This window comes from Oncorhynchus keta, chromosome 34, assembly GCF_023373465.1.
Source record: "Oncorhynchus keta strain PuntledgeMale-10-30-2019 chromosome 34, Oket_V2, whole genome shotgun sequence".
Classification (NCBI taxonomy): Eukaryota; Metazoa; Chordata; class Actinopteri; order Salmoniformes; family Salmonidae; genus Oncorhynchus; species Oncorhynchus keta.
In genome coordinates, this window is record NC_068454.1 from 52,659,083 (window position 1) to 52,672,000 (window position 12,918).

Genomic DNA, 12,918 nt, shown 5'->3' on the forward strand with positions numbered 1-12,918 from the left:
TTCCTGTCTTGCAGGAAATCACGCACAGGACGAGCAGTATGGCTGGTGGCATTGTCATGCTGGAGGGTCATGTCAGGTTGAGCCTGCAGGAAGGGTACCACATGAGGGAGGAGGATGTTTCTCTGTAACGCACAGCGTTGATATTGCCTGCAATGACAACAAGCTTAGTCCAATGATGCTGTGACACACCGCCCCAGACCATGACGGACCCTCCACCTTCAAATTGATCCTGCTCCACAGTACATGCCTCTGTGTTACTCTCATTCCTTTGACGATAAGCGTGAAATCAACCATCACCCCTGGTGAGACAAAACTGCGACTCATCAGTTTTTGTCAGTCCTGTCTGGTCCAGCGATGGTGGGTTTGTGCCCTTAGGCAACGTTGTTGCCAGTGATGTCTGGCCTACAAGCCCTCTGGCCAGCCTCTCTCAGCCTATTGTGGACAGTCTGTGCACTGATGGAGGGATTGTGCGTTCCTGGTGTAACTCGGGCAGTTGTTGTTGTTGCCATACTGTACCTGTCCCGCAACTCAAATGTTTTGATGTACCGATCTGTGCAGATGTTGTTACACGTGGTCTGCCACTGCGAGGACAATCAGCTGTCCATCCTGTCTCCCTGTAGCTCTGTCTTATGGGTCACACAGTATGGACATTGCAATTTATTGCCCTGGCCACATCTGCAGTCCTCCTTGCAGCATGCCTAAGGCACATTCACGCAGATGAACAGGGACCCTAGGCATCTTTCTTTTGGTGTTTTTCAGAGTCAGAAGAGAAGCTTCTTCAGTGTCCTAAGTTTTCATAGCTGTGACCTTAATTGCCTACTGTCTGTAAGCTGTTAGTGTCTTAACAACCGTTCCACAGGTACATGTTCATTAATTGTTTATAGGTCATTGAATAAGCATTGGGAAAAAGTGTTCAAACCCTTTACAATGAAGATCTGTGAAGTTATTTGGATTTTTATTAATTATCTTTGAAAGACAGGGTCCTGAAAAAGGGACGTTTCCTTTTTTGCTGAGTTTATATATTCCGGGTTGGCAGGTAGCCTAGTGGTTAGAGCATTGGGCCAGTAACCGAAAGGTTGCCAGATCGAATTCCCGTGCTGACAAGGTACAAATCTGTCGTTCTACTCCTGAACAAGGCAGTTCACCCACTGTTCCTAAGCAGTCATTGTAAATAAGAATTTGTTCTTAACTGACTTGCCTAGTTAAATAAAAAAATACACACAGAGAAACACATAGATATATAGATATAGATATATAATTTAAAAGTGTCAAATAGAATGTGGCAAAAACAAATGTAGTCATTAATAAATGCATTTCAATATCTTCCTAAATATTTTCTACAGTGATGGGGGAGTGCCAAGATGGAGGAACGGTGGCTTCAACATAGCACCCTCTATTAGTCAGTTAGTGTATACAGTGCCTTTGGAAAGAATTTTGACCCCTTGACCATTTTCCACATTTTGTTAAGTTACAGCCTTATTCTAAAATTGATTAAATTGTTTTCCCCTAATCAATCTACACATAATACGCCATTCATGACAAAGCAAAAACAGGTTTTTAGACATTTTGCATAATAATATCACATTTACATAAGTATTCAGACCATTTACTCAGTACTTTTTGAAGAACCTTTGGCAGCGATTACAGCATTGAGTCTTCTTGGGTATGACGCTACAAGCTTGGCACACCTGTATTCTGGGAGTCTCTCCCATTCTTCTCTGCAGATCCTCTCAGGCTCTGTCAGGTTGGATGTGAAGTGTCGCTACACAGCTATTTTCAGGTCTCTCCAGAGATGTTCTATCGGGTTCAAGTCCAGGCTGTGACTGGGTCACTCAAGGACATTCAGAGACTTGTCCCAAAGCCACTCATGCATTGTCTTGGCTGTGTGCTTAGGGTATTTGTCCTGTTGGAAGGTACACCAGTCTGAGGTCCTGAGCATGTTTTCATCAAGGATACATTGCTCCGTTAATCTTTTTCTTGATTAGTCTCCCAGTCCCTGCAACTGAAAAACATCCCCACAGCATGATGCTGCCACTAACATGCTTCACCATAGGGATGGTGCCAGGTTTCATCCTGACATGATGCTTGGCATTCAGGCCAAAGAGTTCAATCTTGGTTTCATCAGACCAGAGAATCTTGTTTCTCATTGTCAGAGTCTTTAGGTGCCTTTAGGCAAACTCCAAGTGGGCTGTCATGTGCCTTTTACTGAGGAGTGGCTTCCATCTGACCGCTCTACCATAAAGGCCTGATTGGTGGAGTGCTGCAGAGATGGTTGTCCTTCTAAAAAGTTCTCCCATCTCCACAGTGTTGTGTGTTGTCTGTTCACACTGCTATGCTTTATCTTGGCCAGGTCGCAGTTGCAAATGAGAACTTGTTCTCAACTAGCCTACCTGGTTAAATAAAGGTGAAATAAAAAAATAAAAAATAAAACAGAGGAACTCTGGAGTTCTGTCAGAGTGACCATTGGCTTCTTGGTCAAGGCCCCTCCCTGACCAAGGCCCTCCGATTGCTCAGTTTGGCCAGGCAGCCAGCGCTAGGAAGTCTTGGTGGTTCCAAACTTTTTCAATTGAAGAATGATGGAGGCCACTGTGTTCTTGGGGACCTTCAATGCTGCAGAAATGTTTTGGTACCCTTCTCCAGATCTGTGCCTTGACACAGTCCTGTCTTTGTGCTCTACGGACAATTCCTTCGACCCCATGGCTTGGTTTTTGTTCTGACATGCACTGTCAACTGTGGGACCATATATAGACAGGTGTGTGCCTTTCTAAATCATGTCAAATCAATTGAATTGACCACAGGTGGACTCCAATCAAGTTGTAGAATCATCTCAAGGATGATCAATGGAAACAGGATGCAACTGGGCTCAATTTCTAATCTCATAGCAAAGGGTCTGAATTTATGTTTTACATTTTTAAAACATTTGCAAAAATTTCTAAAAACCTATTTTCGATTTGTCATTATGGGGTATTGTATGTACATTGCTGAGGATTTTATTTATTTAAGCAATTTTAGAATAAAGCTATGGAAAAATTCAAGGGAAAAAGTACTTTCCCTGCCGCAGGCTATGTACCTTGGGCATATATACAATAGATCATTGTGTGCCCAAGGTACATAGCCTACAGCAGTGTTCCCCAATTTACATTTGACAGAATTTTCATTGTTGGACACAAAAGACTAAAAACACCATGAAATCAGCTCCAAGTTATTTTAATTTTGGATATCTGTTCCTAAGTATTCCTACATATAATAGAAAGACATGATCGTATACAAATGTAAGCAAAGGTTTCAAATGATTACATTTTAGTGAAATACTGGGGAAAAACTGGTTGAATCAACTGTGATGACGTGGGAATCCACGTGGGAAACTGATTGGATTTGAAAACAAGTCATAAACCTAAGGGAATTTAGTATTTTTTTCACCCAACTTTTAACCTAAATCCAATGACATGGTGAAATGTTTTGTTGATTTCACGTTGAATTCACATTAGTTGACAACTCAACCAAATGTAAATCAAAACGAGATGTTTGTGCCCAGTGGGATGATTCTCTCGCTCCCTCTAGACAGATAATTGTGACAAAGGCTCACCAGCCCCCATAATTCCACCATTTGACATTGTTGTTTTTCAACCTCACTCAGATGCATCTGAGCTAACTACACTGTGCGCCCTTAAGTACACAAATGTTTGTGTGTGTTCATTTGTAAACAAGTTATTGTTAATTATAACTTTGCGTGAACTTTGCTGATCAGTGGAGCGAAGCATGTCTCCCCTTCAGTGAGTAATTATTCAGGCTAATTGCTGGCCATGTTCACGGAGTATAAAGCACTGCTCATCCCTCAGCATGGCCATCTCACATGCCTTCATTTCACTGGCTCTGTCCCAAATAGCACCTTATCCCCTACATAGTGCACCAGTTTTGATCCGAGCCCTGGTCAAAAGTAGTGCACTATATAGCGAATAGGGTGCAATTTGGGAAGCGCTCACTGGCTGTCTCCTCAACAGAAACATTAGCAGCCTTTTAATGGTTCAATGTCTCTTATGATCCTAGTTGTCAAGATAAAAGCATATGGTGCTGAAAATAAGGAGGGGGTGGTTATACATGTTATCCTTTGATTCACATGCCTAAAATGGATAAAATAATAATAAAAACATGACGTTAGCAATTTGTCTGTCTTTACACCGTAAACATGCATTGTGGTTCCACCCAGTCTGCCCTCCTTCCAAATCAAAGCCGGGTAATCAGAGGACACAAAGCCACATAATGACGACAGTCATGGTGAGGCCTCCCTCAGGCAGGTTAGGTTGAATCTCTCTCTCGCTAAAGATGAGCAAAAAAAGACTACATAAAATAAATAATACAAATACTGAGCTGTGTTGTATGCTGCTTTTAAACAATGATATTATTTTATCCCCTTGCTAGAATAACAACACTTAGCCTTTTTCTAAAAATGCTTTATGAGATTGGAGAAGACATGAAGAGGGATCTTAGACCATTTTATCCATACAGAATCTTTCCAGATCCTTGATATCCTTCGTCTGCTCTGATGGACTGCCCCCTTCGATTCAAACTACAGGTTTTCAACAGGGTTCCAGTCTGGAGACTGAGATGGCTATTGCAACATTTTGTGGTCAAATAACCATTTCATTGTGGATTTTGACGTGTGCTTGGGGCTATGGTCTTGCTGGAAGATCCACTTGAGGCCAACATTCAGCCTCCTGGCAGAGGCAGCCAGGTTTTGTATTAAAATGTCCCGGTACTGGGTATGGTTGTTGATGCCGTTGACCTTAACAAGGGTCCTAGGACCAGTGGAACTAAAATGGACCCATAACATCAAAGATCCACCACCATTTTTTACAGTAGGTATGGGGTTCTTTTCTTATTACTGTATGCTTCCTTATTTCAACGCTAAACCCACCACTGGTGAGTGTGGCCAAAGAGGTCTATTGTCATGTCACCCGACCATAGCACTGGTTCCAATCCAAGTGCCAATGCTGTTAAGCAAACTCCAGGCGTTTACATTTGTTCAATGTCATGAAAATAGAGTTCTTTGGCCATGCACACCAGTGGTGGGCTTTGCTTCGGGAAAAAAAGAAGATTGGCACACTTGTACTTTTGACCTGAATGCATTTCCTCCTCACCTTTGAGACCACATCCTGCTCTAGAAATCTCACATCAGTTCATTTTCAGTTCTTCCCCATCTCTCACAACAGTTACGATGGCATCTCTCTGTCAAACAACAACTCCTCCCTGAATCTCTTCAAGAAGATCAGCGAGAGGAACAGCAAAGGAAACATCTTCTCTCCTCTGTTAATATTCAGAACCACATTCCTGTAAAGATGAAAGAGGATCTCATGTTAAATACTGTTGAAGTAATATGGCTACAGGTTCATCTGCCTCACCTAAAGGACATTCTGGTGTGAAGCTGCTATAAACCACCAAGTGCTAACAGTCAGTATCTGGATAAGATTTGTGAAATGCTTGATAATGTACAGTGCCTTGCGAAAGTATTCGCCCCCCTTGAACTCTGCGACCTTTTGCCACATTTCAGGCTTCAAACATAAAGATATAAAACTGTATTTTTTTGTGAAGAATCAACAACAAGTGGGACACAATCATGAAGTGGAACGACGTTTATTGGATATTTCAAACTTTTTTAACAAATCAAAAACTGAAAAATTGGGCGTGCAAAATTATTCAGCCCCTTTACTTTCAGTGCAGCAAACTCTCTCCAGAAGTTCAGTGAGGATCTCTGAATGATCCAATGTTGACCTAAATGACTAATGATGATAAACACAATCCACCTGTGTGTAATCAAGTCTCCGTATAAATGCACCTGCACTGTGATAGTCTCAGAGGTCCGTTAAAAGCGCAGAGAGCATCATAAAGAACAAGGAACACACGAGGCAGGTCCGAGATACTGTTGTGAAGAAGTTTAAAGCCGGATTTGGATACAAAAAGATTTCCCAAGCTTTAAACATCCCAAGGAGCACTGTGCAAGCGATAATATTGAAATGGAAGGAGTATCAGACCACTGCAAATCTACCAAGACCTGACCGTCCCTCTAAACTTTCAGCTCATACAAGGAGAAGACTGATCAGAGATGCAGCCAAGAGGCCCATGATCACTCTGGATGAACTGCAGAGATCTACAGCTGAGGTGGGAGACTCTGTCCATAGGACAACAATCAGTCATATATTGCACAAATCTGGCCTTTATGGAAGAGTGGCAAGAAGAAAGCCATTTCTTAAAGATATCCATAAAAAGTGTCGTTTAAAGTTTGCCACAAGTCACCCGGGAGACACACCAAACGTGGAAGAAGGTGCTCTGGTCAGATGAAACCAAAATTGAACTTTTTGGCAACAATGCAAAACGTTATGTTTGGTGTAAAAGCAACACAGCTCATCACCCTGAACACATCATCCCCACTGTCAAACATGGTGGTGGCAGCATCATGGTTTGGGCCTGCTTTTCTTCAGCAGGGACAGGGAAGATGGTTAAAATTGATGGGAAGATGGATGGAGCCAAATACAGGACCATTCTGGAAGAAAACCTGATGGAGTCTGCAAAAGACCTGAGACTGGGACGGAGATTTGTCTTCCAACAAGACAATGATCCAAATCATAAAGAAAAAACTACAATGGAATGGTTCAAAAATAAACATATCCAGGTGTTAGAATGGCCAAGTCAAAGTCCAGACCTGAATCCAATCGAGAATCTGTGGAAAGAACTGAAAACTGCTGTTCACAAATGCTCTCCATCCAACCTCACTGAGCTCGAGCTGTTTTGCAAGGAGGAATGGGAAAAAAATTCAGTCTCTCGATGTGCAAAACTGATAGAGACATACCCAAAGCGACTTAAAGCTGTAATCGCAGCAAAAGGTGGCGCTACAAAGTATTAACTTAAGGGGGCTGAATAATTTTGCACACCCAATTTTTCAGTTTTTGATTTGTTAAAAAAGTTTGAAATATCCAATAAATGTCGTTCCACTTCATGATTGTGTCCCACTTGTTGTTGATTCTTCACAAAAAAAATACAGTTTTATATCTTTATGTTTGAAGCCTGAAATGTGGCAAAAGGTCGCAAAGTTCAAGGGGGCCGAATACTTTCGCAAGGCACTGTATGTGGTAGTTATGGAGCAGGGGCCTGAGGTCACACAGTCTGTGAATGTATTGTAATGTTTTTAAATTGTATAAACAGCCTTAATTTTGCTGGACCCCAGGAAGAGTAGCTGCAATGGGGATCCATAATAAATGCAAATCTCCTCTGCTTTGGCTAAAGTATTCCTTGAGGCCAAGGGCAATATTGCTACACAGATGTCAGAGGCGCTGCACCTCCACAGGCTGAGGGTGACATCCACGATGGGTTAAAAAAAACTCCTGTCTGAGCTGAACAAAGACAAACCCCATACACACTGAGCCTGGCCAACTGCCTGTTTGGAGGGGTCAGGGGCCAATAGTGGGGCCAGGAGCAATACTGCCACACAGATGTTAGAGGCCCTGCCCCTCCACAAAGCTGAGGTAATCAGAAAACTCCTGTCTGGGCCCCGTACACACTACCCCCTTGCACTGAACCTGGCAAAGCCTTTTCAAAAGCTTTTCTCTGTGAAACTAGGAAGTATTTCGCTACACTCGCATTGACATCTGCTAACCATGTGTATGTGACAAATAAAATTAGATTTGATTTGAAGTACTACGGTGCCAGGTTAGAGTCTGTCGACTTCGAGTCCAATGCGGAGGCGCCTAGGGTTAACATTAACAACTGGGTGGATAAAAAGACAGAGGGAAAACTCCAGGACCGGCTGCAAAAGGGAGCTGTCAACAATCAAAACTTGTTGGTGAATGTCATTTATTTCAAGGGCAAGTGAGGAAAGCAGTTCCTGAAGAGATCCACCAGAGAAGCTCAGTTCAAGGTGAGAGAACATTTGTGTATCAGGAGAGCGTGTTCTGCTTGACCTTAATCCCTGAGGTCAACTGACAGATTCTGGAGCAATCTGAGCACGCTCCCGGAAGAGATAGAGGACAAACTGGGCTGGAGGAGCTGGTGAGGGAGTTCACGTTATGATAACTTTGTTGCATGGACCTGGCCCATGTGGGACACATGCACTTGTCCAGACTGAAGATGGGAGAAGGCCTGCAACCTGAAAGCCGTTCTGGTCAGCATGGGCACGATGGACTCCTTTGAAGGGCTCAGGAGCAATTTCTCAACCTGGAGTTGTCTGAGGTGGTGCACAAGGCCTTTGTAGAGGTGAATGAGGAAAGCGCAGAGGCTGCGGCTGCCACAAGGCTGTGTCCCCAATCAGTAATGTTAAGAAAGCATGATATACGTACCTTCAAAGCTGACCACACTTTCTGTTCTTCATCCGCCACAACAGTAGTCAGAGCAGCCTCTTCTGTTGCAGGTTTTGTATAAACGGTCCCCAAAGATTTTGCCCAATTGTGTGCAACGTCATCCAATCCGTATGACGTTACGTCCTGGGGAAAAAAAGAAGATATGTTACGAATTCCAATTCGTACCATTGGACTTTGAAATGCTTGTCAACAATGTTGTAATTTGTAATAATTATGTTCATGTATGTAATCTCGGTTAACCCAGAAGTAAAATCTTGTGTAATTTGTTCAGCTGCATGATCAACTTCTGGGACTATACGTGTTAGAGGTTGAGAGTTCCGGCAAAGATGAATGCCTAGATTCAATCAGATCAAGCACTAACCGGCGATAGCCAAAACCCGAATAGCTGATGTTTTGGCGGTGTAAGAGCTGGAACTGTGTTGGAGATGTCAAATCGGTGAGGAGCTGCTCTTGTGATCATTGTCACGAAGCCACACCCGTCACGTAGAAACGCTCAAATTGAAAATCATTAAATGTGATCATGAGGATTTCTATCAACTTAATCAAGGTGTATACACAATTTCACATTCTAGACTTGTTAGCTCCGCTGTATGGGATTTCTCTTAAAGCGACTCGGTGCAACCAATGGCCATGTCTGCTTTAGGTATAATGCTGGGAGCCGCTTGTGGATTTGACAGCTCTAAAACAGTCCCACCTCTTACACTGTCAAAACATCAGCTATGGGGATTTTGGCTAAAGATGATTTGATTGAATCGGGACCAAAGTCTCCACCCTCACAAAGCCAAAGCCCCCCATGTGGGCAAAGCACTCGAATCGAAACGGTTTAACCTCTTGAACCTCTGGGGGCAGTATTTCATTTTTGGATGAAAAACGTTCCCGTTTTAAACAAGATATTTTGTCACGAAAAGATGCTCGACTATGCATATAATTGACAGGTTTGGAAAGAAAAACTCTGACGTTTCCAAAACTGCAAAGATATTATCTGTGAGTGCCCCAGAACTAATGCTACAGGCGAAACCAAGATGAAGTTTCATACAGGAAATGAGCCAGATTTTTGAGGCGCTGTGTTCCAATGTCTCCTTATATGGCTGTGAATGCGCAAGGAGAGAGCCTACACTTTCTGTCGTTTCCCCAAGGTGTTTGCAGCATTGTGACGTATTTGTAGGCATATCATTGGAAAATTGACCATAAGAGACTACATTTACCAGGTGTCCGCCCGGTGTCCTGTGTCGAAATTATTGCGTAATCTTTAGGTCCATACGCGTTCCATTTCTTCAGAAGAGAAAAAGTCAACTGCCACGAAGGATTTATCATCGATAGATATGTGAAAAAACCTTGAGGCTGGATTCTAAAAATCGTTTGCCATGTTTGTTGATATTATGGAGTTCATTTGGAAAAAAGTTTGCATTTTAATGACTTAATTTTCGTTTTTTTTCTTACCCAAACGTGATGAAGAAAACGGAGCGATTTGTCAACACAAATAATCTTTTTGGAAAAACTGAACATTTGCTATCTAACTGAGAGTCTCCTCATTGAAAACATCTGAATTTCTTCAAAGGTAAATGATTTTATTTGAATGCTTTTCTGTTTTTTATGAAAATGTTGCATGCTGAATTCCAGGCATAATCCTATGCTAGGCTATCAATTCTGTTACACAAATGCTTGTTTAGCTATGGTTCAAAAGCATATTTTGAAAATCTGAGATGACAGTGTTGTTAACAAAAGGCTAAGCTTGAGAGCAAATAGATGTATTTCATTTCATTTGCGATTTTCATGAATAGTTAACGTTGTGTTATGCTAATGAGCTTGCGGATAGATTTACACCATCCTGGATACAGGTTTTTTTCGTAGCTAAACGTGACGCAGAAAACGGAGCGATTTGTCCTAAACAAATAATCTTTCCGGAAAAACTGAACATTCGCTATCTAACTGAGTCATTGAAAACATCCAAAGTTCTTCAAAGGTAAATTATTTTATTTGAATGCTTTTCTGGTTTTTGTGAAAATGTTGCCTGCTGAATGCTAACGCTAAATGCTACACTAGCTATCAATAGCTATCAATACTGTTACACAAATGCTTGTTTTGCTATGGTTAAGAAGCATATTTTTGAAAATCTGAGATGACAGTGTTGTTAACAAAAGGCTAAGCTTGAGAGCTAGCATATTGGTTTCATTTCATTTGCGATTTTCATGAATAGTTAACGTTGTGTTATGCTAATGAGTTTGCGGATAGATTTACACAATCCTGGATACAGGTTTTTTTCGTAGCTAAACGTGACGCAGAAAACGGAGCGATTTGTCCTAAACAAATAATCTTTCAGGAAAAACTGAACATTTGCTATCTAACTGAGTCTCCTCATTGAAAACATCCGAAGTTCTTCAAAGGTAAATTATTTTATTTGAATGCTTTTCAGTTTGTGAAAATGTTGCCTGCTGAATGCTAATGCTAAATGCTATGCTAGCTATCAATACTGTTACACAAATGCTTGTTTTGCTATGTTTGAGAAGCATATTTTGAAAATCTGAGATGACAGTGTTGTTAACAAAAGGCTAAGCTTGAGAGCTAGCATATTGATTTCATTTCAATAGTTAACGTTGCGTTATGGTAATAGACTTGAGGCTGTAGTCACGATCCCGGATCCGGGATGGCTCAACGCAAGAAGTTAACAAAAGGCTAAGCTTGTGAGCCAATATATTTATTTAATTTAATTTGCGATTTTCATGAAAAGTTAACGTTGCGTTATGGTAATGAGCTTGAGGCTATAATTACGCTCCCGGATACGGGTTTTTTTCTTAGCCAAACGTGATGAACAAAACGGAGCGATTTCTCCTACACAAATAATCCTTTTGGAAAAACTGAACATTTGCTATCTAACTGAGAGTCTCCTCATTGAAAACATCCGAAGTTCTTCAAAGGTAAATTATTTTATTTGAATGCTTTTCTTGTTTTTGTGAAAATGTTGCCTGCTGAATGCTAGGCTTAATGCTTTGCTACCTATCAATACTCTTACATAAATGCTTGTGTAGCTATGGTTGAAAAGCATTTAAAAAAAATCTGAGATGACAGTGTTGTTAACAAAAGGCTAAGCTTGTGAGCCAATATATTTATTACATTTCATTTGCGATTTTCATGAATAGTTAACGTTGCGTTAGGGTAATGAGCTTGAGGCTATAATTACGCTCCCGGATACGGGATTGCTCGTCGCAACAGGTTAAGCACTGCCTTCGCCCAATCCTAAAACATCCAAAATAACAGAACTACTGCTGCTTGTTATCTCATGCATCCCATTCAGTTCCAACTGATTCTTTGGTCTACACACAGAATCTCCCTACAAGAGATTATACTGTTCTTTTATGTTTGAGGAATTATGTTTAATAATGTAATTATGTAATCGTTTTAAAATTGCATAATAATGTCTGCGTAATCTTGAGTGGAATATTTTTGTTTGTAATTTGTGTCTGAAAAAAACGACAAAAGGTTTGGCAACCTACAGAACCATGCATTATAATATCAGAAATCATCCATAAAATCAGATATAGCCCATTTTGACTTTGTGGCTGTGGTAACTAGTGGAAACCATACAATTAACAAAGGAACACCACCATTCTGAAAATACTACAGCTTGGACAGAGGGAAAATTCCAACAGTGACATCACTGATCCAAGCACTGCTTTTTCATGCAAGTGTGCAAACAAGATCCGACCTGTGCTGGCGCAGTTATTTTCTTTTCGCATGATCCTTTCCCGCCTAGTTCCAGCAACTATGGTGGATCCATAACCAGGCCAAGCTTGGTTTGGTTCGGCTCAGTAGTGTGGAAGCTCTCATTATGCCATGCTTAGATATTTGCTTGTTAGACCAGCAGTAACCACAATAGTTCAACATCATCTGTTGGGACAGTTAACATCTTGCTCCTCACTTGTTGAGGGTACAAACATTTGACTTCAGAACTTTTAAATTTAAGAGGCAATAATTTCATCCAGACTTTTTTTCTTCTAGATTCATCTGGCCTGGCTCTTGCAAAACAAATACAAGCTAAACTAATTGCTGAGGATCCCCGACGGATGCATCAGGATTATAGTAGAGCAAGACAGTGAAAAATCAAGCCACTGCATCGAGCGAAAAGTCTCCATGAATCACGTTCTGTGTGGGGGGGACAGGCAGCGGCAGCGGTGCAGTAATCATCGGGGAGGCAGTCCAAATTAATACTTCATCGGCGGCCGCCTCGTTCTCCATCATTAGGGCACATTACAGGGCCACAATATACATCATTAAACTCGGGCATAAACAATTCATTAAAAGGCAATTAAGGAGACAAGCGAATGTCACTTCTCCCTGTAGTATTAATAGGCAGTAAAACGGCAGAGGGTTAAGGCTAATGCTGAACTCCCAGTCAACCTGACTAATAGCCTCTAGTTGTTCCAGAAACACAAGATGGCCCTTTGCCTGGCTACCCAAACGCCTTGCTCCGGCCAAATGCTATGCCACGCCCACGGATGTCTCTTCTCTACAATGAGTCTGGATCAGAGTACCTAAATTACCATTTCTACCATGGAAAAAAACATGAACCGTT

General features: G+C 41.5%; 1 pseudogene; it reads left to right on the forward strand.

Annotated features, from left to right (window-relative positions):
* Positions 1-4,258: 4,258 nt before the first annotated feature.
* LOC127906060 (serpin B6-like) lies at positions 4,259-8,462 on the forward strand (annotated as a pseudogene).
* The last annotated feature ends 4,456 nt before the right edge of the window (positions 8,463-12,918 follow it).